Raw genomic sequence first — 27535 nt, 5'->3', positions numbered from 1 at the left:
ATTCAGACATACTGTCCGTGCCGCTGCAAACTCGAGAAAGACAGAGTGGGGACAGGCTGGCTTGGAAAATACTCATTCAGCAAACTGAGCACAAGCCAGGCCGACTTCGAATCTCTTGCCGTCTCTCTGTCTTCCTGCATATCTGTCTGTCTCTTTCTGGATTCGTCCACCCTGCTCTTCAACTAGAGGCTTTACATAAACACCTGGCATGAGATGTAGCTAAATGGGATCATTGCAAAAGAATGGAGCCGAGCACAGAAAGTGTGAAAGGGGCTAGTAAAATTTTATGGAATCTGAATCCATCCTTATAATTCGGTCTTTTTGATGAACTTGGTGCCCCCACACCAAAGAGACTACCGCTGCTGAATGGGTACATGTATTTCAAAACGTAATTTGTCCTATTGCTTTAACAAAAACAGCATTTTGTTGCTCTGCTGGAGATGAAAAAGTAATAAATGACACATGGGAAAGAGCTGTAATTCTAAGGTATATAAATAACAGATTTTTCTCCAGGTACGATGCACTCATCATCACCTGAACCATGACAATGTAACCCCCTAAGGTTAGGAAGCCTAAGATGTAACACTACTGTAACCAAAAACACAAGTTCCTAAACTAATATGAGACAAGAACAATGACAGTTCAGCGTTTTAAAAGCATTCTGCTGTTGTTTTATTGACTTTGGAACATTTGCCGTTCTCAGTAAGTCATGTTAGTGCACGATTAGCACATAGATTGTAAATCACTACAGTTTGTTTCTTTGCATGGGCGAGTGCTGTCAAAAACCAGTATGAAAAGCAATAAAAACCTTTATCTGAGAAAGACTGAATAGTTTTGAATAACACTTTTTTTCTTAAGTGTATCTTGTTTTTTTTAAGGCTACTGCCATTAAAAAGTCATTGTTGCACATGTTGGTTATATTCAGAGGTTATGTGCAGCCTACCATACATTTACCTTTAAATGCTTGCACAGCAAGTTGATACTGATAGCATATCCTCCACCAAGTAAACAGAAACAAGCTCATTTATTTCCTTTGGTGTGACAGCTGAAGTCAAACTGGCTAATGCTGTTGTAGGACCCCTTTATTTATATTAACCCTCTCGCACACGGGGCTTTGGTGTTATTTCGGCCGGTCATGTACCTCTCAGATGTTGATTGTTCCTAGCATTTATCCCTGTGTGGGTGCATCAATGGCCACGTGCACATTTATAGAGAGGTGTCAGGTTACGGTATAGTCTTTCAGAAACGGTTTGAAATTATGACATACCTACAGCATAGGCACGTCTGATGAGTAAAGAAACTGCAGCGAGCATTAAAAAGCTATTCGTTCTTATCGACCAGCAGGGGGCGACTACACTGAATTTGGAATGAAGTCTAGTTGTATAGAACCATGGTCCCCAACCTTTTTTGCGCCACGGACTGGTTTAATGTCAGACAATATGTCGCGGATAAATACAACAAAATAAAATGATACAACCAAGACAAAAACTGTGGTATTTTGTAAATATAATAATAAATGTGAATTTACTGTGTAATTGTGTAACTTTATTAGCAGCGCCCTCCTGAAATCCGCCAACAACATCAAGAGCAACATCCTCCTCTCTGGCCCTTAATGCTCTCTGGTTGCTATGGTAACGTGTAAATATTTCTACAACTACAACACGGGAAAAGACCCAGGGAAACCGAGTTAACGATAAAAACCCTGAAAGCCATAAATTTCACACCCGAGCCTCAACTCTTGTGGCCTGGTACCAAACAAGTCACGGACCGGTACCGGTACGTGGCCCAGGGGTTGGGCACCGCTGGTATAGAAGTCATGGAGAAAACGACCCTTTTGGCGCTCTTGACTGTGACCTCAGTAACACAGTTTAATGATGGCCTCAATCACTATTTTTAAGTCTTACTTAATACAATGTGAGATTTATTTTGTGAATTTGGTTTGATTCAGTCACAAAGAAGGATAAAGCAGGGTATCTTTTACAGTTTGACTGACTAGCATCTATCATGAGTGTCCCTTGGTTTTTCAGGTAGATCCACTGTCTTCTCATCACATCCAATTTCAAAATATGAAGATGGTGACTGTGAAGCAGTTGGGTGACATCATGGTGGCTATGGCTATCCTTTCTTTAGGGCAAATGACAAATGATCTAAAGTTTTTGCTGGCATTCTGTGTGAGAACGTGACTTTAACAAACTGGAACGTGATCTTAAATGAATCCAGCCCACCTAAGCTCAGCCTAAACAGAGAGAGGATAAAAGGTAAAAGACTTTCAAAAGACAAAGAGAGCCACAAAAGGTCTCAATACCTTTTTTTGAAGCTGCTTAACTACCTTTTAGTACTGTGCATACACACCCACAGCACACAGGAAGCATTAGTCAACACGGCTGCAACATGTGACACGTTACCTCATTTATTTTGTCCAGAGAAGATGAGGTAACCCTTCTTTTCCATCTCTGCCCCCATTCTCACTCCCCTTCACCTTACCGTTAACGTCACGTCAGCGTTTGTGCATTTATAGAGTAAAACGTCACTCCTGCGAACTCTGCCAAATCCCATTCTGGGTAATTACAGTCTTCTCCTAGCAAGCCCTCAAATGAAGCCTTAACATGATACAATCAAACACAGATACTACAAAGAGTTGAGTGAATGGACAGCACTGCGAGCTGTCTATAAACATATCTGCTGACGCACCATTCTCGGGCCAAAACAAACTTGATGAGAAACTACAATATGTGGCCCGAGGCACACGAGGAGTCTTGTAATTACACACATAGGGAAGACATGAGAGGAATAGCAGCGGGCTCTACCCCCAGTGCTTTGTCATCAAAAGAAACACAAAGATTCCCTTTGAGTCTTCTGGATGAAAACATGTTTTTTTGCAGGTCACACTTTTGAGATGTGGCCTAATTGTCTGCTTTGGTGCAAGTGTACATGCTGCCTCATGCTTTTCTTATCTTCACTGTGAGTGTGTGTTAAGACAGATTGAATAACACCCTCCTCCTTCTTCTCCTTCTTCCTCCAGGCCAACTGTCCAAAAAGGGGGGCAGCTTTTCTTAAGGCTGAAATTTCAAATCAATACTCCCAACAGTGTGTAATGAGTAGATTAGCCAGGGTCAGGATTAGAAAACCTGGGCTCAGACACCACAAAAAACCCTCATCATCCCACCTCAACAAATCCAGGCAACCAGTTTTGTTTGTCCCTGCACAAAAACTCTTCAGGGTCATTTAGACCAGCCACAAAAGTGACAACTTAAGAGCAGTAACTTCAAGCTTCTGAGTCTGTCAGCTGACTGAAGTTTGTGAATCATCATTTAACTATTCATTACTCAGTTTTTAGAAGTCACCAGCATTTTTTCTTTACTAAACTAGTTTCCATTCTAGTTGCAAAATCCTTGTTGCACGCGCCTCGCTGTCCATCTCCCTTGCGCCTTTCGTTAAATGTAACTCACCCTCATAAGGGGCTTCACACAGAGAGTCAAGGTGCTCATGAATACAAAGTTTATTCTCAGGCAAATTTGCATAAATTTAAACGAAGCCAAACGGCAATGGAAAGCAGGGTGAGGAGAGCCTGAGTTTGGAGAATCTGAGGCATATGCACTGACGTTTCTCATACAGACACATGTAAGAGCACACACACTCTCTCCTTCCCTCCATACTCACTCCAGTGAGAGCCCTGCATCGCTGCCTTCACTTGTCTCTCTTGGAAAAAAAAGTTAAAAAAAAAAAATCAGTCCGGTGCTCTGATGGCTCAGATTCTCCGCGTCTCCCCTTCCTTCTTCTGTCGACTATCTCTCCCCTACAGCATTCCAGCTTCCTGCCGTTGCCTCTGCGCCGCTCCCAGACTTCATATCCTGACACAAGGACTTTCAAATGGAAGCCCTTTTATTTTCCTGTCCCCTCACCACCTCCTTCTTGGTCTTCTCACTTCACTCCACTGTTTCTCTTCTCAGCTTTCCTTCCCTGCTGTCTGCCTTAGCACCGCCTCCCCCACCGCCTCCTCCTCCTCCTCATTCCTCCCTCCCCTCTCCCACTTTTGTCTGCCTCTAGTTCCCCTCTTTTAGCACACACACTACTCTCTTCTGACTCCCTTTTTCTCCTCCCCCTTCTCTTTTTAGCCTTAGAATCATCCCCCTCCTCTTTCACATTTACTCTCTGCATCAGCACAGTGCTGCATCGGATATGACATTTTGGGAAATCTTATCCACTTTTTGTGTTTAGTGGATTTGTGTTCGAGCACAATGGCCCCAGGCATCGGGGGAATACCCCTTTCAACACGGTTTGCAGCACCTATCCCCTTTGGCTAAATACTAGGCCTAGTTACACCCAATTAACAAACAACATCCACCACATGAAGAGCAGCAGTCGCTACAGAGGAAGAAAGAGGGCGAGTCATTTATCTCAGTATATTATATAACATCTTTCTGGCAGCGTGCACCTCATGTTCTCCAGTGCACATGAAAGTGAGTGTGGGTATTGTTCACCAGGTATTAGGAAGATGCCCAGGTCCAGTGGCTGCAAAACCAGCCCAGTTCATCACCCCTTCACTACTACACTGACAGCTGATAGAAGGTCTTTGAGCTGATATACTGTGTTTGGTTTTCTCCAGACATGGCGGCGGGTATTATGGCCAAACATCTACTTTGGTTTCAAGGTTGTTCCAGAAATCTTGTGGTTTGTTCAGATGCAACTTTACAAACCTGGCAACCCTTCCAAGCCAGTACTACTGTCATTACCTTTAACATTTAACATACCAACTGTAGAGTCAGAGATGCAAGTCTCTCCTTTCCTCATAAATTTACTTCAAGTTTTATGATATTAAGCTAAAGTGCTAATGTTATCAAAGCACTATCATTGTTAGCATCACTATTGCTAAGTCCAGCCTCATACAGCTGTTAAGTGGGTACAGGCAATTAATTGATCAGGACAGCTCAATTGTTGAGTAATTTTTTTTTTTTACAAATAAATTCATCATTTAATCAATAATTAAGTCACTGACTGTTTCAGCCCTAATTTACTTTCAGATCACACACTTGGCTCTTGTGTGGCACGCAGCACTTAGCACTCTTGGTTGGTTGTTGTGTGCTGCCGTGGTGGAAAACCAATAAGAGGACTGCATAATGGTGTGTGTGTGTCATCACTTTCTCTCTCCTTACTGGAACTCCCCCATTCCTCCCTCTGAGTCCCACGGTGGTAAAGTGAGAGAGGGGGGAAAAAAAGAAAGAGTTCACTTTTGCTCCCTGACTTGGCACTTTGCTACCACTAACACAGCCCACCTCTCTGGGCTTAAAATACAACACCAGAAAGCTTTTGAGTCTTTTATATGTGTGTGACACTGTGCGAGTGTGTGTGAGTCAGCAAGAGTTTCTATTTCAGCCTTTGAATAGGTAATAAAAATCCACAAAACCAGTGCATCAGCTCAGTTTGAGTCAGTGAAAAACAGGACTTGTGACGTATTAAAGAAAAGTGAGAGACTTTGTATCTAAAACTAATATAAATCATTTAAGTGGACATATTATGCTCATTTTCAACTCCATATTTCATTGTTGAACTCTACTAATGTAGTTTTCACAGTACAAAATGATACACAATATACTTTTTGCAGCCCCTGAGTTCATCCACTTTCTGAAACAAGCAGTTTGACTTTCTTTCCTTTCTTCTAATTGGCTGCCCTTCTCAAACAGAAACTTTGAACAGCACTTGGGAGGAGCAGCTGAGTGCCTGGGATATCTGCTGTCAGTGACATCATACAGGTCCAAGAGTAGAAAAAATGTTTGAAACTAAGTGTTTAGAGCAGTCTGAAACCAGAGCTTTTGGACCACAGGGATTACTTGAATACACTCTGGCCAATTTTACTGTGAACTTGTACCTTAAAACCCAGAAAACATTTCTAAAGATGCTGAAACTCTATAGAGATGAGGACAAAGTATGCTTTGGTTTATCACATTAAATCTCATTTTACCCAGCCAAATACAGTTCAGTGAAGCGTTAGCATTTACTAAACAGGTATCAACCAAAAAATGAAATGTTAAGTAGGACTTTGTATTCTGAAAACGACCTTCTAACACAGGTGGTGAGTTGTGTTTTGGGACAGATAATGAAGGAAGGAGACAGCTGGGCTGAGACAGGGAGGACTGGAGGACAAAAATGCAGCAGAGATAGCAGATCTGTAATGGATACAGTGGAAAGAAGAGAGGAAGACAGCTGCTGCTGCCTTGACAACATAGTATTATCACCCCAAATATCTTACAAGTGCTGCCGTTTACTGTTCTTTAGCTGATAGAAATGATAAGGGCTTAATGTCAAGATTGAGTGTTGTGTGACTGCTTTTGAAGAACAACAGACACAAAAAAGTGCATAATATTCTCTGCATTAGCTATATTAGGTGTGTAAAAAAAAAAAGTGAAGTCGAAGAAAATTGTGTTTTCTGAATGAGACAATTTGATTAGCAGCACCTTCGGTGCCTCATGTGAGGCACTCGACTACAGTATGGAACAACATGAGCTCAGCCGCAAATTTCTAACCTCTTGACCTCCTCATCTCTTCTTCTACTCCCTCTAACCCCTGTGTCACATTCTCCAACTGCTATCCTTCTCCAAATCTAGTCCCTAAACAGAAGCATCAAAGAGGCCAAGACCCCTATTTCCATAAATGTTCTTGCATCTGTGTGACAAAATGAGGACACTCTAATATGAGCCCACACATTGTCAGTCCACTGATCAGCATTGACGGCTCTCATGAAAAGAAAGAAGAAGAAAAAAAAACAGAAGAGAGAAAGAACACAAAAGGGAGGGCAAGAAAGAACAAGAGTGGGTAGTAGGAGGAGTGGGGGATGCTTGAGTCAGCAAATACTGAAGGTCAGCGTTATCAGAGAAGGGTTTTGTCTGCAGAGGGTGTTTTATTTTTTGTTTTTTAGCGTGGTTCTTTACCTCAGTGTGTCACCCAGCGTCCTCCTCCTGGTGGTCTGGGGGAGAGAGGAAAATGGCAGAGTGCTTTCATCCCAGGACTTTGCTTCTTTCTGGGATTCTCTTCAGGTGGACCGTGACCTGAGGAAAAACAAAGAGTTAAGATGAACTAATCTGACCAGTTGTGTCCGTCAGGTACGAGTGAACTGAAACAGTAAGGGCCAAACATCTAAACTCTACAGTGTGGATTTGAATTTATCTAAAATGGTTAGCATAGGAAAACAAAAACACAGTCAGAAATAGCAAATGTGATGACCTCACAGTGACCACAGTCCAAACATGAAGCTGAAAATGCACTTTTTGATCAATAAAATCTACAATCCTTGATCTCTTCCTTTCTCCTTCTGTCTTTAAACAAGCCACTTTTGAGCTGCTTGCATAGTAACTTAAGTCTCACACGTATGACAGTAGATGTTTTTTCTGCAGATACACAAATATTTATCTTTATACATCACGCTTTTCTTGTGCAAGAGCTAAAAAAGAATCATGAAATTTGTACAAATTTTAAATTAAACTGTCATCTTGTACTGCGGCTCTTACAGCTGGAGTTTTGCACAAGTTTCCTAAAACTAAATGTGGTTCCAATCTTTGGAAGAGAAATGGAAAAATCCTCATTAAGGCTAAAAAAATGAAATGAAAAAGAGAAAGAAAACGTATCTATGAGCAGATAAAGAATATGTGTTTGCCCATAATATCAACACTGCTTCCTCCGAATACACTTGTGTGTAAATACCTTATCATAACTTCAAAGTGTAAATGTAGTTCCATTAGTACTACCACCCTCTGGTGTCCAATAATATTAACTATAGCATTTTTCTTGTGGTTTGCAGTACATGCACATGGGAGGATTTTATTTCCACCCCCACCAAAAAATGCTACTTTGCTGGGGTTTTTTATTTGTAATTTTCCTAATCTTTTGATTGCACCCTTTTTTCCTCTTTCTTCTTTTCCACTATCTTCACTGGAAGCCGATGAGGTAATCAGTCAGCTTGTTACAGTCTGAAGCGATATGATACGACTATTGATTTTGGCCCCCATGTCCCAGTGCACCAGGGGGTCAGTAATGCCACATCACCCGACCTCCAGGCCAGGATATAGAGCGGCTTTCAGGAATCACAGACCAGTGCTGACTGGGCACTGACAGCCAGTGCCACCAGCAGATAGACTGTAAAACCACAGACCATCACATTGACAGATTTTCCTAGAATTGCTGAGACCAGCCGGAGTTTGGTGTTTTTTCTTGTCAAACTTTAAACAACAAAAAGGACCGGAGCATCACACAGCTTACACATCAATCTAAACCATATATGTCACTTTTTTTTTAACATTTGTCCTTAATTGTTTGTGTAATTTTGTGTCCAACAAAACACAATCAGAAAAGAACAGCGATCATCATTGGCTTAAAAATGCAAATGCATTACGTTTCATATAAATCAATACGATCCATTTAATTCAATCAAAAGACCACATAAAACACAATTATTGACTAACTTGGTTCCCATATGGCTTCCATCCAGCTGAAGCCCAAATATCATCAGCATGGAACAACAATGAAACAAAACCGGGTGTCCATCTGTGTCTGTTAACAGGAAAGCTCACAAATTTAGAACCAGATTTGAATGAAATACAGAGGTCAGTAAGGCTTTAAGCCAAGGTATGACTGATTAAAGTGGCAATCAGGGTCTGGGATTTCTGCCATTAGATGATTATTGTGTTTCAGGCCTGATTTGATGGACACGTGATTTGTAGCCGCTAACACCACGAAACAAATAGTAAAGAAAACGTTGTGAGGGAGAAGGTGCGATAAACGGGGTGGGTCAAGGGCATCTAGCATGTTCTAACACGGAGGTGGGGTGGCAGGAGGGTCAAAGCCTTTCCACAGAGACACGGGGGAAGATTTGTTGAGATAACATGAGAGTGGTTAAATTTATTCACCCTCTTTAAGCTTCACAGATAAATGAAGAGTAGTGTCCCATAAGGCCAGCTCACAGCCAAATACAAGAATATTTTATTTTTTTAGAAACACTAATGTGCAAATACATCAATATACACACAGATTTATAGATCTAACCCTGGTCTGCCTGTCTTTTAATTGTCATAAAACCCACTGCAAGGCAATAAAACATGACCTGTGATGCTATAATGATCTCCGCAGTGGTTTAAAGGCTTCAACACACACATACACGCACAGGCATAAAATCTTAAATGCTCTCTGTCTAATCAGGCGATGAGATCTCACCCAGTATGATGGGCTGATGTAAACCCATGGGTGCAGATTAGATAGAGATTATTCATCCTTTAGACCACTGCTAGATAGATTACATCGCAATAGCAGCATATGTCCTCACTGCAGGGATGACACTGTATGTCAGGACAATGACACTGTGACTGAGGCTCCTGCACGGTGCTGCAGTATTAACTTCAGCTGAGGGTAGCGCTAAGGTCATGCAGCTTGTGTGTGCGCTTGGCTGCCTTAGGTTCACTTTGTAAATCAAAGCAATCCTTATGTTAGTAGTAGTTTTCGGTTACTGGAGAGATGCAGTATGGTGTGCTGTTGAGGGAGGAGCGAAGGAGGGTGAAGGCGAAAGTCGCTGCCGTCACCCAGAAGGCGTGGCTAAATTTGTGCCAAGGTGACTCTTGCACAATGAAGCAAGAGAGACAGAGAAGTGTTCAGTTCAGTCCATTAATACACGTACTGGATGTATCTAAGTGTATTAATGGGAGAAATTTGTCACTGTACACATCACTGTATAATACAATATCAGCAATTATTCTCTTGATTGGTTAATGTAAAAAAAAAAGTCAGGTAATCATGAAAAGTTGACCGTTATCAGATTCCCGCGTTAAATGGGAAATCTGAAAATTTTAAAAAGATGGAAAAAAAGAAGGAACTTATGGTGCATTTCACTGGAGGACAGAATTTTTAACTGGAACGCCCCCCCAAGCCAGACTTCCAAAATCAGACAGTCAGAGCAGCCCCACCAACCCTAAGACAATCCAAGATTGCTTCAGGGCATGTAAAAAGCAGTAAAACCATAAGACATGTAACCAGCTAAGTAAGTCAGGGTCTATCCACGAACGTGTGGCAATGGTGGTTTTAAGTGCTAAAAAAATAAACAAACAAACAAACAATACGCTTTGCACTAATATGATAATGATGCATGACTGACTCTATCTTGCTAAAGAGCAAAACAAATGCTGTTATTCCTTGTTTTTCTGACTTCACTACTGAAACACACACAACTCAGGAGTGACATCACTTCCACCTCAGTCATCCGACTTCTGAGGTAAATGGAAAGCAGCATTATACAGTGGGGCAAAAAAGTATTTAGTCAGCCACCGATTGTGCAAGTTCCCCCACTTAAAATGATGACAGAGGTCAGTAATTTGCACCAGAGGTAGACTTCAACTGTGAGAGACAGAATGTGAAAAAAAAATCCATGAATCCACATGGTAGGATTTGTAAAGAATTAATTCGTAAATTAGGGTGGAAAATAAGTATTTGGTCACCTCAAACAAGGAAAATCTCTGGCTCTCACAGACCTGTAACGTCTTCTGTAAGAAGCTTTTCTGTCCCCCACTCGTTACCTGTATGAATGGCACCTGTTTGAACTCATCATCTGTATAAAAGACACCTGTCCACAGCCTCAAACAGTCAGACTCCAAACTCCGCCATGGCCAAGACCAAAGAGCTTTCGAAGGACACCAGGAAAAGTATTGTAGACCTGCACCAGACTGGGAAGAGTGAATCTACAATAGGCAAGCAGCTTGGTGTGAAAAAATCAACTGTGGGAGCAATCATCAGAAAATGGAAGACATACAAGACCACTGATAATCTCCCTCGATCTGGGGCTCCACGCAAGATCTCATCCCGTGGGGTCAAAATGATCATGAGAACGGTGAGCAAAGATCCCAGAACCACACGGGGGGACCTGGTGAATGACCTGCAGAGAGCTGGGACCAAAGTAACAAAGGTCACCATCAGTAACACACTACAACGGCAGGGAATCAAATCCCGCAGTGCCAGACGTGTTCCGCTGCTGAAGCCAGTGCATGTCCAGGCCCGTCTGAAGTTTGCCAGAGAGCACATGGATGATACAGCAGAGGATTGGGAGAATGTCATGTGGTCAGATGAAACCAAAGTAGAACTTTTTGGTATAAACTCAACTCGTCGTGTTTGGAGGAAGAAGAATACTGAGTTGCATCCCAAGAACACCATACCTACTGTGAAGCATGGGGGTGGAAACATCATGCTATGGGGCTGTTTCTCTGCCAAGGGGACAGGACAACTGATCCGTGTTAAGGACAGAATGAATGGGGCCATGTATCGTGAGATTTTGAGCCAAAACCTCCCTCCATCAGTGAGAACTTTGAAGATGAAACGAGGCTGGGTCTTCCAACATGACAATGATCCAAAACACACCGCCCGGGCAACAAAGGAGTGGCTCCGTAAGAAGCATTTGAAAGTCCTGGAGTGGCCTAGCCTCCACTTTTTTTTTCACATTCTGTCTCTCACAGTTGAAGTGTACCTCTGGTGCAAATTACTGACCTCTGTCATCATTTTAAGTGGGGGAACTTGCACAATCGGTGGCTGACTATATACTTTTTTTGCCCCACTGTAGGTGCTTTATACCTTTTTCCAAACATGCTGATTTGCATATCTCAGGTAATAACCGGTTGAATTCACAGCTACTCAGTGGCTCACCCGCCTCCTGCACAGTCTACTCAGAAACCATCCTCACCTAAACCAAGCATCAGCGTGACCAACTGTGTTCTGCTTGTGTGAAAGCATAACCTCAGACAAAGACCAGATTCTTATTCATTCTGGTGTGAACACAGCCTAGGAGAAAATAACCCAACTTCTCACCTGACTTGATAGCGCAGTAAATACTTTCCTGGTGAGTTTCAGTTGCTATTTTTATCCTGTTTCTTCTGCTTATCCAACTCTAGGTTGCAGGGTGGGTTGGAGCCTATGCAAGCTATCAGGTGAGAGGCAGGGTACAGACTGTACAGATCACCTATCTATTATAGACCTAACAGATATAACTCACATTCACACTAATTTACAATCACTGAGTAACCTAACAAACATGTCTTTACACTGTGCAGGAGAACATGCATGTTCAGTTTGCCCATACAGAAAGTCCTCAGCAGACTGATTACTTCATACCTAAGACCTTGTTGATGTGAAAAGTGCTAATCGCTACACCACCATGCTCCCCATTATATGTATCTATTTATTTTTTACAGCATAATAATAACAATTATGTTAATTATCCTCCCATTTAGAGCAAAATACACAGTAAATGAGGGTACAATTTAGGCTAGAATTAGCTTGTGATGAACAGTTTGCTAATCTATTAGCACTCAGTGTTCTCAGTTTCACAGTTACCTCACTGACGTTTCAAAATACCTTGACGGTGATGTCAAAAATACTGAACTCCCGGCTTTAAAATGGGAGTCAAGAAACCAGTGGGTGATATTCATCATGTCAGCATCCAACTTCTATGCCCAAAACTCACAAATATCACGCACATATATTAATGGAATAGGGGAAAAGCAACCAGCTATTTTGTTTAAACAAGCAGATTACACATCAGTTCAATAACACAAAGTGAATTTTATCAGTTTGAGCCACTGCTCATATCAACCACGCACACAGAAGGGTTTTAATCAAGATACACCACAGCAACTCTTTCCAAATAATACTCCCACTGTCTTTGTAAACTATTTCATCTTGGTTTGGACTGTTGTGAATCTGAGTTAAAAAAAAAATAAAAAAAAATCATCATCATTTCTATTATAAAAACATTTTTAAAATTTCATCTTTGCACCATTTTCTGTAATTTTTAATTCATCAATATCCAGGAAAATAAATACTGGCTGATCATGAAAGTGAACAACTGCTGCTACTTAAGTGTCCCGAAACACCTGAAAACATGTAAGTTAAACTACTTCTGCATAATGTGAAAAATCGGGACAGGTGTCGAGCGTCTCGTAGCATCCATTGTCACATTGCTTATCCTCGGATGCTCGTATTGAGTAAGAATAGAATAGAATCAATGAGAATCGTAAAGCACTTCCCAGGAAAAGAGCAGTCGGGTAATGCAGTTTCTATGTATCTTTCTTTCTATTTTCTCTGTCATTAGCCATATTGTACTCGGTGTCTGGCACTCTGGCTGTTGCGGCTGCCGTTTTCCCAAGAAAGTGGAAAGCTGCTTTGTTGCCATAATATGCCCTGTGTGATGCTTGGCCCACTTTCCATCTTGCTTTCATTGTGTAAGCACACATACATAAAACATGATTTGCTGCTTCAATTTCTGACTTTTATTCAGCTGGGATTTGGTGGCAGACAACATCAGAGCCATGAAAAGCAGAGCGGAGCAGCGACGAAATGCAGCTCTCCCTCTGATCCTCTGAGTGAGGAAGAAAAGAGAGAGAGAGAGAGAAGGAGACAGAGAGCTGGCTACGATACAAAGAACAAGGTTTAATCACTGACCTCTAGACTTACAACTAAAGACAAATGGCCATGATTAATGAGGCCCATTCATCTTACAGGTTAAGAAAAAAAAAACCCAGCAGGGACTGTGTGTGCCCGTGATGCTCTCGAGCTTCAGTCCTGTTAGTTTGCACTTCACGTGTGAGTCCAAGGAGCTCAGATCAGGATCACTGCAGATCCAGCATTGTTCACTAGAGGGCAGCCTGCAATGATGTGAAATCTGGCAGCTGCAATGATGGCTGTTCAGTCCTGAGTGAAACTTGTTCGTAGCAACAAATAACAGAAGGAACAGATAATATAGTATAAAGTTATTTTAATATCTGCTGTGCAAAACTATTGCACTAGCTATTTAAATGATTATTTTAACCTTCATTCAGATTGATTCCTTTTCTATATTCAGTACACTATGTACACTGCTTTAAAAAAGTACATACGGCCACATTATTGAGACTTGTCACAAGGAGTTGCCACAGTTGGTAGCTCCACTTGGGAGACTTATGCAGGATTTCCTTCCTAATGCAACCCAAAGGGGAATTTGTTTTTCTGGCTGGAATTAATTCAGTTATTTTACTTTATTTGGCTACTTATTCAGATATTTTGGGTCTTTTCTAGTTCACTGATGGGTTTTGATTTCTGCTGTGAAATTCACATCTTAGAGTCTAAACTTAATGTAAACAGCCTGAAAGCATGGATCCATCCTGCTTTGTATGAATGGGTAGGGTGGTAGTGGTGCAATGGTGTAGGGCAGGGGTGGCAAACTCCAGGCCTCGAGAGCCAATGTCCTGCAGGTTTTAGATAACACCCTGGGTCAACACACCTGAATCAAATGATTAGTTAATTACCGGGCTTCTGGAGAACTTCAAGAAATGTTGGGGAGGTAATTTAGCAATTTAAATCAGCTGTGATGGATCAAGGACACATCTAAAACCTGCAGGACACCGGCTCTCGAGGCCTGGAGTTTGCCACCCCTGGTGTAGGGGATCTTTTCTTGGAACATCTTGGCCCCCTCAGAACCAGATGAACATTAGTTAAACACCACAGCCTACATGAATATGATTGCTGATCATGTTCAACCCTTTATGACCACCACATGTCCATCTTCTGATGGCTGCTCAAATGGCCTCCACTATCACCAGATCTCAAAGCAGTAGAGCACCTTTGGGATGTGTTGGAACAGGGGATTGATAGTCCGGATGTGCACATGACAAATCCGCAGCAGGATGAGCAAAAGGTGACCACACAGAGGAAGATTAACAAATGAGAAACAATGACTGCAGGAAAAATTTTCCTTTTCCTTTTCACTGCTTAAATCACAGCCGGAGCTAAAGGCTTTGTCTTGCTTTGTCTGTTTCCAGCTCTATCAGCCCCACCACTGTTGTTGTAACAATTTGTCTGTCTGGAGGATATGGATCATCTCTCTTCATTCACACGCTTTTTCTCCTCTCTTATTATTTCCATCCTCCCTATCTTTAGCTTTTCTTACATTATTTCAAACACAATTTTCACACAGATTCAGTATGGGGGCTGCTGCTTCACACTGGTTATCTATCATGTTTAAGCGTCTTTTATTGACTGCACAATGAAAATGCATTATTAAGAAACAATAAAAGTTGTCATTTTTCTCAAATCAAGAGATTATTCTCTTGAAAACTTCTTCCAGTACGTGCTAGCGTACTTTGCAGGAGTGAAAGCACCTGATCACTCTTCCTGCAGACGCCTGCACATGTGCACGTAGTGAATGCTGGTTTTATGTGCGTTCGTGAATGTGTACCCTCTGTCACAGTAAGTGTGTTATTGGAGCGGGGTTAGCCGGGGGGAAGGAACAAAAGAAACAAACAAGGTCCTGTGCAACCCCAAGACTGTTGCATGAATCATCCATAAACGTGTACAGTAGCTGGCCTGTTCTCACAGCATTCAGCTCACCAGTAATAACTGACTTCCTATGCAACATGGCAGGTGCTCAAAATATATATTACTGACCAAATGTAATAAATATATTTATATATTTGCAACAGAGCTGCAGTATTTCAGATATATACTGCACTCCTGCATTCAATCAATTTAAATGAATGTGCATTTTTGCCTGTGTGTGTGTGTGTGTGTGTGTGTGTGTGTGTGTGTGTGTGTGTGTGTGTGTGTGTGTGTGTGTGTGCCTGCAGCAGCAATGACATCAGACTCAGACCACAGTTAGACTGGGTCAAGTGAACATGCTTCTCGCTCTGAAACACATGCATTTACCTGCACGTGCACCTATAGCTGTACGTACGAAGGAGAGCGTGAGAGGGAGGAAGTGAACACATATGCAAATGTGATCTGGGAACAAAAAGGAGCTTGAAGAGATGGTGTGATTAACTTATTCCCAAGATTAAGAAGTGAAGGCAGGAGGAAATGTCAGAGGAACACAAAAAAAGTCTGTGTGTGTGTTTTGAATCCTCTCAGAAGTGCAGCCTTTGTCGAAGAGCTGAGCTGAATAGTGTGCAGTTTTTGCCTATTTTCTGTCACACACCGGTTAACGAATATCTCCAGCACGTCAGTGCTTCACACACACACACACACTCAGATCTGCTGGTGTGTAATTTTCCTTTACTTCAGTGGCAGGTCAGCGTACCCATGTTCTCGTGACAGCCTGTGTTTACATCCTCGGGGTATATACATAACTTATATATATAGTGCGTGTTTGTGCGTGGAGCTAATGGAGACTGACATGAGGGCTGACATGGACACTGAGCTGTGCTGCACTGGACCATGCGGTTTAACCCAACAGCAGGGATAAACTATAAATAGACTCTCTCATCCACCCCCAAAGCTCCCCTATTCCCCCTTTTTCTTCCTGTTTCCGCTTTTCCTTTTGCTTTATCTGCAGATCTTTATAACCGTCGCTGGTAATAAAGATTGTGTCTTCCATTTCCTTCTATTCCTGATGGTTGTCTCTCTCGCTATGTCTCTCCAACATCTCTCCCTGTTGTCCCTCCATTTTCAGTCTCCAGCTGCCTCCTGTCTTTATGCATTTTTCTCTTGAAGAAGAAAAAAAAAAGAACAGAGAAACAAAATACTGGAATAACAAAGAGGCCAACACCAATCGAATGGTCTCAGAAGAGAGGGAGAGAGTTTGGGGAGGGTGGGGAAAAGGGGGAGATATGCTAGTTAGGGGGGTGGGGGGTGGGTGGGAGAGATGGAGTTATGTAAGTGAAGCTAATCCCCTCCCAACCCTGCATAATAAATGAGACGGGATGACACTGGCCTCATTTCATCCGTTCATCCCTGCATCTGCCGCCACTAGCCTTCCAAACCGCTCCGTCTCCACCTTAATCTGTCTGTTTGATCTTTGACAGCAGTCTAGGGCTTCATTTTGAACTCCGCACACCAGCAAATCCTGCTATGTTGAAAGCTTGTATAATTGTATAAGCATCTTGTATAAATATCTTGTATAATAGCTCAACAGCAGTTATACAAGATATTTGAAGTTTTAATTGGGAAAATGCTCCCAGAAAAGAAAAATGGCATCCGTTCCTCCTCTTTTATTTTCCCCCCGATATCAAAGATAACATCAGATTTTTGAAAGCCTTCTTGCATAACACAAGCCAATGCGGGACAGCAAGAATAGAATAAAAAAAAAAAAACCCATCAGATCCCCTGATGTTTTTGGAGCGCCAATGATAACATGTCAAAGATTATGATACAATCCTTTGAAGTGCTGTCCTCCGCAGCTTTCCCTTCTCAATTTAAACCCAGCAGTCTGACCCTGCCTCAATCCAGACATCCTAATCTGCAAAGGCATGCTTCACAAGGGTCAACATGACCATTTTAAACATGTTATTAATGCCGAGACACATATCAATATTACACCACATGACTCTGTAGCACAACAGCATGTTGCTTCAGACTGTGTCAGACACAGAAACCTAATCCCGCCGACTGATTTACGATCTGCTGCTTTGAAGCTTAAGTTTCACATTTTGGTAATCGAGATCTGGGCATTTTGAAACCCGAGGTCCTCAAATTTAGGCAAGAGGGTCGAGTCGATCGTGCACTTCAGGGATACGTTAATTTTGGCTAAAGTAAAAAAGGCTTAAAATAAAAATGTCTAACCAAAAAAACCTGAATTTCTCTCCTGCTTAGAGCCTCTTAGTGCAACCAAGCACAAGAGACACCAAACAATTTATTAATCACAAGACAGCCACACCCTAAAACTGCCTGCATCATTCATTTTACTTAGAATGGGACTACCGTTTGCAAAATGAACACCATGCTGTATAGAGAAAGACCTGAAAGTCATAGGAATTTATAACCTAACATCTTTTGAACCTGTGCTCCAGACCTGGTGGCTACGTCTATCTTTTATATACAGACTGTGTTCATATGGACACGTTAACACATAGCATAGTTGCAAATGGCCACTAGCATAGCTAAAGAGTCTTAGTTGTAGTTCTAGTTTACACAAGCGGGCTATATCAAACAACCAGGCTTAATGAACAAAGGACGTGTAACTTTTCATGAGTTAAATGTCTCTGGTTTAATAGTTCAGTGTTGAGCACATTTTAAGGCTAATTATCACACTGCTTAGCACATTTTATCACTGAAATGGCAACCGTTGTGAACATTTACACTCGTGTAAGGTGTTCTGCAATTTTCCACTAAAAGAGTCGTTTGCTGGGAATTTTCTCCACTCGAGGTGATCAATTCTCTTCTAAACACCTTGAAACAGAAAATAAGGCAGTAGATGACAGAAGATAAACCAGTGTATGGTTACATTTTTAGGGGGGTGCACGTCAGGTTATTGCATAGGTTATGGTGCAGGGTTTCAGGGGAGTTTGTGGTTACAGTGTACCTGTGACACAGAGACCCTGCACCCACCATTACTTATGAGCAGAGTCCGTTAGACCTGTAACTCCACCCAACACTGTCACAGCCACACATAATGGGGTACTTTTCTTCATCCCCACAGCAAGGTGAGCAAATCCATTACTACAGGTTCCCCAAAAACAAATGTAAGAACATATATTAAATTTTAAGTCATTTTCATTCATTCATACGTAGTCAACTTTTTATAAATTAAATTCTATTACCTCCTAAAATGAGTTTCTTTTTTTTCCTTTACAACAGCAGAATTTCATACATGCACATGAGAGTGCTGCATGAAATCACCACCGGCTAAACCCCATTTTAATGCAATCAGCTGGATCATTACTGATCTGTAGCACAGACTGTGTATATACAGATGTGGTGATGGAGAAATCTATGTTTATTTTATACAGTCTGTGATCAGTAGAGTATTTATAAGCTGTTTCTTAACGTTCAGTATTAGTACCAGGTAATTAACTCCTTTATGAGTACCAAGGCTGTTATTTTAAGCAGTTTTTGAACTTTGTTAAACTTTTTAAAAGTTTTAATATGAAAAAACAGAAGCCCCCACCATGTAGGAAGGAGGTCCTTGGCACCAACAATGCCCTTTAACTCCCCCTCCAGCTCTCCAATCCTCCTCCCCAGACAGGACGCTCCACTGAACTTTGACCTACTTCTGTCTGCCATCAGTCTGGGCTTTGGAAGGAGGAGGAGGAGGTGGGGGCAGCAAGGCCTCAAACGCAGCGAGCTTCACGCTGATCAAGCCTGTTAATAATAATAATAATAATAATATGAATATCAAAGGTTTATTTGGACAATACATCTTTTGAAGGTCAAATCACAGAGTGAAGCTGGGGGACGCTTGAGGATGTGTGCATGTGAAATAAGCAAAGAAAGACTGAACTCATTGTTTAATACAGTTCCTCTAAATTTTAGCTGGGCACACACTCACGGACACATGCTGAGGGACTTGGTTTTACTTTTCCACCGATCAGCCACAAGACAAGCCCTGTCTTTCTTCGTTTTATCCTATCCGTGCCTTTCATTTCCAAGAAATCTCATCCACCAGATGGACACAATCCTCTGCAGGATAATGCCAAGCAGACAAAGACACCATGACAAAGAGGCAGACAGCACCTCCAGGATTCAGCTCTGTCAGTCTGAGCCCAAGACTCACTGAAAATAAGCAGAAACCAAGTAACAGCATCACTCCATAAACTGCAAGTAAGTTTAAAAATATGCCAAATGTTTCATAAGTGCAGGACAGCTTCCAGGCCAGCTGAGTCCTGGCAATCCACTTGTGACAGGACAGCTTCATAAACTGAGGGATGAAGTGTTGGCTCGGACGAGAGGGCGGTGGGAGTTATGTTATCAAGATTTGGGATGGGATCCCAGAGGTTCCCGGAAGAATTCTGGGAACATCGGGGCCTTACATGTGTGTATGAGAACGAAAGCGATTGAGGCACAGATGATGAGAGAGGCGACATCTGTCACCAATTAAAAAGGAGGGATTGATCCCAAGGTTACGCCAGAGAGATACAGTATGCAGCGATACTCTAGAGTCACGATGTAAACACTTTTCTCATGGTTAATAATTCCCAGCCCCCAGCCTCCTTCCCCTCTCCGCTTCCACAGACAAGCCAAACACAGTTTACCCAAGCTAGTCAGCTGATGCAGGAAAGGGGGAGGAGGGTGGGGCGCTGCATGGTACGCATTCTGCAGAGGGGTCATCTGGCAGATGCATCCTCTGGGCTGGCTTCACTCCGTCGAGCGCACAATGGGGAAGAACGCTGACCAAGAGGGTGGAGGAAATCTAATCTATAAATCCAGCACATGTCCAAACAACTGGGTGTCAGGAGATCTTTGCTTATGTTATTAGCTCAGGGGTGTCGCACTGTAAGTTGTAAGCTGGAAAACTCACTGATTCAATTCGACTGAGGTTTGGCAGGGCTAAGAACAAATATGCAGTGTTTTCCTATCTAAAACTCCACACCGGCAGGCGCTGATGAGCTTTTATACTGGATCAATAACTCATGCTTTGTTTCCCTTGCTGGCACAAATCAGGTTTCCAATAAAGACAAATCAACCAACAGCTTAATCAATGACTTTCACGCTTAAGTGGAAGCAGGCCTCTGTTAGTCACGTTAGGAACTATGCAACCAACAGGCAATTTCTTGCCTAGCTAAAAGGAAAAAGAGTCTCCTGAATGAGTTTTCTCATAAAAACAAAGACTGCTACCATTAAGAACTAATTGTTGCAGCTGCAGGTCGTCACCTCTTAAAATCTTTTATCAGCCACCAGGCAACGAGCCTCAATTCTGGACCTAATACTCGTGTCATCCATCAATCTTGCGTTTGTGTGTGTGTCTGCGTGCGTGTGTGTGGTCTGCTGTTTCAGCACTGGCCATTTCGGTCCTCATACATCACCCTCCCGACAGCAGTGAAGTGATGCTTAGTGACATATGATGCCACTTTACCTTCTCTTCAGAAAAAGAGAGAAAGAGCTGGAGAAAGGCCTTGCTTTTCCCAGATAGATGAAAACCATTTCCATGTGCAATGACGACACTTTCCTAACGGGACGGCCAACGGATTTGTGCACTGCGAAGGTTGAGCACGTAATAACAGATTTTTGTTGCTCCAGACAAAAATCACTCTGAGAAGCTTCTCTACGGGATCTTTGGGGTGCTGTGAACAAATGCATAAATGTTGAGCAAACACAGTTTGATTGGCCTACTAATGGATGTTTGGAGCACTTGGCAGACTTCAGCACTGCTGGTTCTAATGTGATCTGTGCCAGAGCTCTGCTCACTAATGTCCATTATACCATGACTTACTCCACCCTGCATTGATTCCGGCTCTTCTTACAGACTGCGAGGGCTTTCAGAGCCCATCTCCGCCTGCCATCTCAGTTATCAGATTGCAATGGCAATTTAATTGAACTGCAATCTACTTACGCAAAGAAAAAAAGGGGGGAAAAGAACACATTATGAGTATCCTTTGGCGCTGGAAAGGTTCTGTAAGAGTATGATAATTGACCTGCTGCATGCATGTTCATGGGCCATCTAATATATGCTTTTCTTTTGTAAAAAAAAAAAAACTCAAAGGAGGTAATGGCAAGCTGAGGCTATGGGCTGTTTGACAATGAGAGAGCAGTAGTGGTCCAGTAGTCTGTATGGCCACATGTGTCCCTGTGAGCTTTTACAGCTTCACATACAGAACTCCTGCACCATATTGCACTTCACCTTTCGCTGACATCCCAAATTTACCTGTAAATTTATATTGTGGGAATTTAATTAAATCGCGGGTTTCTGCTACCTATTTTAATTTTTTAGATCTCAATTATTTTTGCAGTAAAATAAATATTTTCTGCCTAAAAAATTAATAACTACACCCCATCGCTGATCCAGCCAATGGCTCATGGTGTTATTCGCACAATTAAGGCGCTTAATATGCAAAACTACCTGGTGGACTTGCTGAATACGTAAGGATGTGTCTCAAAAGTGTGTTTACGAGTGTAAAAAGGGTTTATAAGAGCGTGGGTTTTACACCTATTGTGTGGAACTTAACCCCCACGATAATCGAGGGAATACTGTAGCCATACCTTCAAACCTAATGGAGCCAAAGGTCGCTTTACTCATCCACTTCAGCTGAGAAAACAGTTGTCTTCTGTGTTTGTGAAGTGAGCTCTCCAACCTCCAAAAACTAATCTGGGTAATGTCATCAAGGTTATCTTGAACTAGTTTTAGACTTTGGTATCTACAAGAAAAAAGAGTTGCAAAGAGGCAAGGAGGAAGGAAGCTTTAGAGACATTTGATTTGTATTCTTTAACAAAAAGAAATATAATACTAAATCTCTGGAGTACCATTTACCCCCATCTACCCTTGCCTCTCTCTGCAGATCTGACCTGATCTCCTGCAGCTTGATGGATAAGTCTGCTGCACGTATACATGACTTGATAAATGTGGGTTATTTCGAGTGTCACAGTCAGAAGAATCAAATCTGACTTTATTATGCAGACCAACTGCGCCTCCTGTGTACCCATTTCCTTCCTTCTTTTGCTTTCCTCTGACGAGATGCAGCAGTGCGAGATTCAAAGATTTGATTCATTTAGTAAAGAGCTTCATAAACCTAAAATACCACCTGGATTTCTTGTCAGCATTACAGGGTCAGAAAGTCAAAAGGCCCAGCTTTCATTTTTCTAATGGGTTCAAAAAAAGCTTTGAAAGTATGCAACAGAAAGGATTCGGAAAAAAATGACGAGGCCCTTCTCACAACAGTGTTTACAGGAAACACTCAGCACGCGATTTCTGATCCAGTGCCACTTGTTGATAAGAATTCTGCTTGCCCATTACAACATTTCACAGTGCACTGCTACTGCAAGAATCCTTTTATTTTACTAAAGCCATCAGCAACTCAAGATTTCATGAAATAAAATTAAACTTAACTGTGAAAAGCCTGATTTCCTTTAATATTTAACAAGGAAATGATATAGATTTGCTGTAGTCAAGCTTCTTACAACAACTTCACTTCAGTAGCAGCAGAAAAATGTAGTCATCATTATGTGAACCAGAACTACCTCAAATGATGACTTGTGATGTTGATTTTATTCTGCAAGTTAAATACTGAATGTCAAAGTTAAAATGAATGTGACTTTCTTTCATTTCTTTCTTAGTGTCTGAAATGTGTAAAGCAATGATACGTCTGCAGGAAGCTTAGAAGTGTCTATAATCAGCCTTTAACAGTATGGACATTACTAGTACATACATTATTTTTAAATGCTAAACTCTGAAAGTTATCTGATGATCGATCACTGGAAATTACAATAGCAAACAGAGGAGGAATGATCTCATCCAGCATTCTCTTCTAAAAGACACAGGACTGCAAGCTGGGGAAAGGCTTTTTAAAACCTTTCACGTATAAATGTTTCATTTAAATATACTTCAGGAGTCTGCTGGCCTATGCTGAGTGATTCATATGTAGATCCATAATGAGTCTGTCTAAATAACTAACCTGATCAACAGTATAACACCTCAAGTGACTTTAAAAATGAAAACTCCATGAAGATGCTGTAAAGTAAAGTCATTAGCGGTGCTGCAACATTTATGGTCCTGAATGGGGATTTTTAAAAAAGGAAAAGAAAGGTCACTGCAAACCCAGGCAGCTACTAATTACAGTCTCACACACAAGGGCAGTCTTTGTGCGCACATGTGTGTGTGTGTGTGTGTGCGTGTGTCTGACTGACAGCTTGTCTCTCCCCTGTTGTGCTCCTGCTCATGTCCTGTTCTAATAGGCTGACAGCGAGGAACTGTGACGGAAATCTTAGTGACGCACTGCTAGAAAAATCACAGCTGAGGGGAAACTGAATCTTGGAACCAACATGCTCAACAAAAAAAAAAGAAGCATATTAAACACTGAACTACTCCATAAAAATCAAACAGAGCTTCTCTCTGACATGCAATTGAAGACATGAAATGGAGGCACAGGAAAAGACAAAATATCAGATGGAGAAAAGGTATCTGTTGAGCTCCTCTGAGTGCGTTTGACTCTGTCTGAGGAATTCAAGGCTCCTGTGGTGCTTCCACACAGAGAAGTTTACATGTTAGAAAGTTAGAAAGAAAGACACTTCCTGTTTTCTTTCAAATGTACTTGCAGTGTTTGTTAAATAAGAGCAGCGTGAGATAGTTTGAGCTGCACGAGGCGTTTGCAGTCTGCATTACATCTAAATAGATAACAGTGCTGACACACTGTTTGCACACTTTTTAATAACATCACCATCATTATCATCATCACCACTGCAGAGCGATAGTCTTCTGGATCAGATTGTGCTGTATTTATACACCAAATTAGCCTTAACAATAAAACCAACCTAATACTTAATAGGCATCGATCAGTATTTCTGACTGATCAGGGGCCATCGGGACCCCTGTGGTGTCTGGCACCTTCAGGTTTGGCAGGGCCTGTGTGTTAGATTAGATTAGATTAGATTAGATGAAACTTTATTAATCCCTCAGGTGGGTTCCTCTGGGAAATTCAGTACAAGGTTGTACATTCAGGGTTGTGGTGTGGCATCTTGTGGCTCAGTTATATTCTGGCTTTTTCACAGTTTATAAGGCTGGGGCTGTTTCTCGGGCTCACTGTTGTTGAACAAGGTATTTGTGAGGGATTCTGAGTCAACAACCACGTTTAGATTGGTAATGATTAATGAATGCCAGGAGCCAAACACTTCGCTTCACCTGCGAGTGGTTTTAATGTTGTGGGATAACGATGTTTGCTGCTTCACGAGGGATTCTCCTTTACATGTTATGTAAGTGTGTGTGTGTGTGTGAGCACGTTCATGTAAGTGTCACTTTCGGCTGAGATTATCTAATGGGCAAATTAAGCTGCCAACGCCGGAGCGACATTTTGAACAGTGGGTTGCGTCTTTAATGTTTCATCGTTCTCGAGTGCTGGCAGATGTGCATCAGCTGTGATTGCGCCTCCAGCTGTGATCTAGTTTTTTTCACACTTAATTGTTAATGTAATAAAAAAAGATGGGAGGTCGCGTTATTCGACCGCAGAGGCAGAAGGATTTTCATAACCTTGTTAAAAAGGGAAAACGGGAGGAGGAAAGGAGACAAGGAAAACAATTTGAGGACAAGATGCTGTAAAAACAACCATGACTTTGGTAATGTTATCACTTAGCTGCCTCACATTTCACCCCCTCAGGGTTTCACTTGCTGTGAAGGGGACATGTGATTTAAATGATCACAAGCATCCTCCCCTACCTGTCCCCCATCCACCTCTTTAGCTACTTCAATCCTAATGGCCTGACAGGTTGGTTATTACCTCCCACTGCTACCGAATCCCCCTCTCCCCCTTCTCTTTAGCTGTGTTATGTTGCAGTGACAGAGCAGTATGATATAGGTTCTCCCAAAGAGGGAGCATGATGCTTGAGCACATCATGGTGCTGTGATGCTACTAGTCTGTGCAGGAGAGGATGGAGTATGTGCGTGCCGAGCATTCACAAATTCACATTTGCAGCGTGCATGCATTCATTCATGCGTGGTTGTACTCGTGTTTGCATTCAGCTAAAGTCGTACAGCTGTGACAACAGGACACCCAACGCATCAATCATCTGTGAGGGTTCACCGCAGATGAGAAAGAGATGGAGAGAATCTCAGGCATGCTGCTTCTTCGGCATTTATATCTACTCCTGTGGGGATTATTTATGGTCCAATCAGACCCCGGGTGTTTCCAATTCAACTCAAACCCAATCCATAAATTAAAGTAGGCCTTGAGAGCATAAAGAAATGGCCATGAGAGCTCTCCCTCTCTCTTTGTCTGACCTTTCCTTTTCATCATTTTCACTTCATCCTCTCCCATCCACTTCTGTCTTTATAATACAAACAAAACTGGCTGCGCATTTTCAGAGAGGAAAACGGCCATAACAGGAAACGCGGTTTGCAGGAATAAGTGTGCATGTGTGCCATTTCCAAGGGGCAGCCCCCCTATTCACTGACACAGCGGGATGAAGATAACAGTAAAGCTTGTTCTCTTGTTTCTCTCTCTCTCTCTCTCTCTCTCTCTCTCTCTCACACACACACACACACACACACACACACACACACACACACACACACACACACACACACACACACACACACACACCAGCTCCTGAGGAAGAAAAACTGAGGAAACTCGTGTAAAGCAAATCACTGCATTCAAGTGGATTAACTGCACAAGTACTCAGATTAAACTATCAATAAATCAAATGATCATGCAGCTACACCGTAAGCCATACATACTCTAACCACGCAACTCAGCACAATCAAAGCACACTTTCACATAAATATCCACGCAGGTTTAAGCAAAATTCGTATTTTACGATAAAATTACAACTAAACTTCAACAACTACTTCTATTTCTATTTTTTCATGCGTGGACAAAGCATTTTGAGGGCGCTTGATAAAAGTCAAGAAGTCCTTAACCCTTCTGTTAAAATACAGCACAAAAACACAACACTCACTCAATCACTGTTGCACACTGCGTGATCTGCTCACCTTTAAAGATGTTATTTACAACCAACCCGTGCGGGGATATTTCCTTCAGCAGTGGGTATCTTGTGCGTCCCAAGCAGATGCAACTTTTTCAGAGAGCACCAACACGCCAGAAAAAAATCGACTCTGCTGTCCGTTCCCCGTAGTTACAGTCCGCTTCTTTTCCCAAAGCCGCGCAGTCCACGGCGGATGTGATCTGCTGCTGATCCACGGCTGCTGCTCAGGTTGAAGGTGTTTGGTACTGTCACCGGCACAGCCCGATGTAGCGCTCTGCGAGGCGGGCTCACTCTGTGCTTCAGCGGGGGCTCGAGAAACGATCCACAACAGTCAAGGTTCAGGACAGGGACGGGGAAGGCAGGGGCTGTGAGAGGGGGGGCCGCGACATCCGATGAAGCCATTCCTTGACGCTCGTGCCTTTGCGCCAGTGGGGTTGATATACTGATATAAAAACCTCATTTAAAACTTGTAAACACTATCCACGTGCGAACTAGTTTTTTCAAGCTCAACGGAAGAAAAATCAACAGTTCAGAAAACTGCACATTTTTATTTTAGTGTTTGAAAGTAACTACTGAGCTTGTTGTTTTGCTAACTTGAATATTGTTCTAAATTATATAAATCACTTTAAAAGACATTCCTTAATAGAGTTTTATGTTTGTGTCTTATTATGCCATTGATTTGAGACAGAAAGTTTTATTAGCAGTTTTTCCAACATGCAAATGTGCATGTAAAATTCTGCAAAGACCAAAAGACTGTGTACATTTTGTCTTTATTGGACAGTTAATTGTTATTTTAAATTCCCTGCTCTCTGTTAGTTGCACTGCTTAAGATGTCAGTGGTCTAATCAGCCACCAGTGCATGTAGGTATGCAGGTGATATCAAGACAAGTTCAAACCAAGCATTAGAATGGGGAAGAAGGTGATTTAAGGGAAGTGTGTGGGTATTTCAGAAACTGATGGTTTTCTGGGATATTTCTCATACATTTGTCTCCAGAGTTTATATATAATTGAATTGAGAAAATATTCAATGAGTGACAGCTGGAAGAAAATGCTTTGCTGAAATCAGAGGTCAGAGAATGACCAGACTGTTTCGAAGTGATTATAACCAAGGTATGTAGAAGAGCATCTTTCAACCCAAAACATGTACACTGAAGCAGATAGGCTACTGCAGCAGAAGACCACATCTGGTGCCACTTATGCC

General features: G+C 42.0%; 1 protein-coding gene across 1 annotated transcript in view; it reads right to left on the bottom strand.

Annotated features, from left to right (window-relative positions):
- lzts2a (leucine zipper, putative tumor suppressor 2a) overlaps positions 1-26652 on the bottom strand; it is a 44660-nt gene extending 18008 nt beyond the window's left edge. The window contains exons 1-2 of the mRNA XM_086259466.1: positions 26342-26652; positions 6927-7043 (exon numbers count right to left, since the gene is read on the bottom strand). The gene's annotated coding sequence lies outside the window, so the exon portion shown is untranslated. The remainder of the gene's footprint in view (positions 1-6926; positions 7044-26341) is intronic.
- Positions 26653-27535: the final 883 nt, after the last annotated feature.

The sequence above is a fragment of the Aulonocara sp. 'chitande type north' Nkhata Bay genome, linkage group LG13 (genome assembly GCF_057382095.1).
Source record: "Aulonocara sp. 'chitande type north' Nkhata Bay isolate Kocher_YH1m ecotype deep benthic linkage group LG13, A_spYH_male_GT1.1, whole genome shotgun sequence".
In the NCBI taxonomy this organism is placed as follows: domain Eukaryota; kingdom Metazoa; phylum Chordata; class Actinopteri; order Cichliformes; family Cichlidae; genus Aulonocara; species Aulonocara sp. 'chitande type north' Nkhata Bay.
The sequence above is the reverse complement of the archived record's forward strand: the minus strand, read 5'-3'. Positions and strand labels throughout refer to the sequence as shown.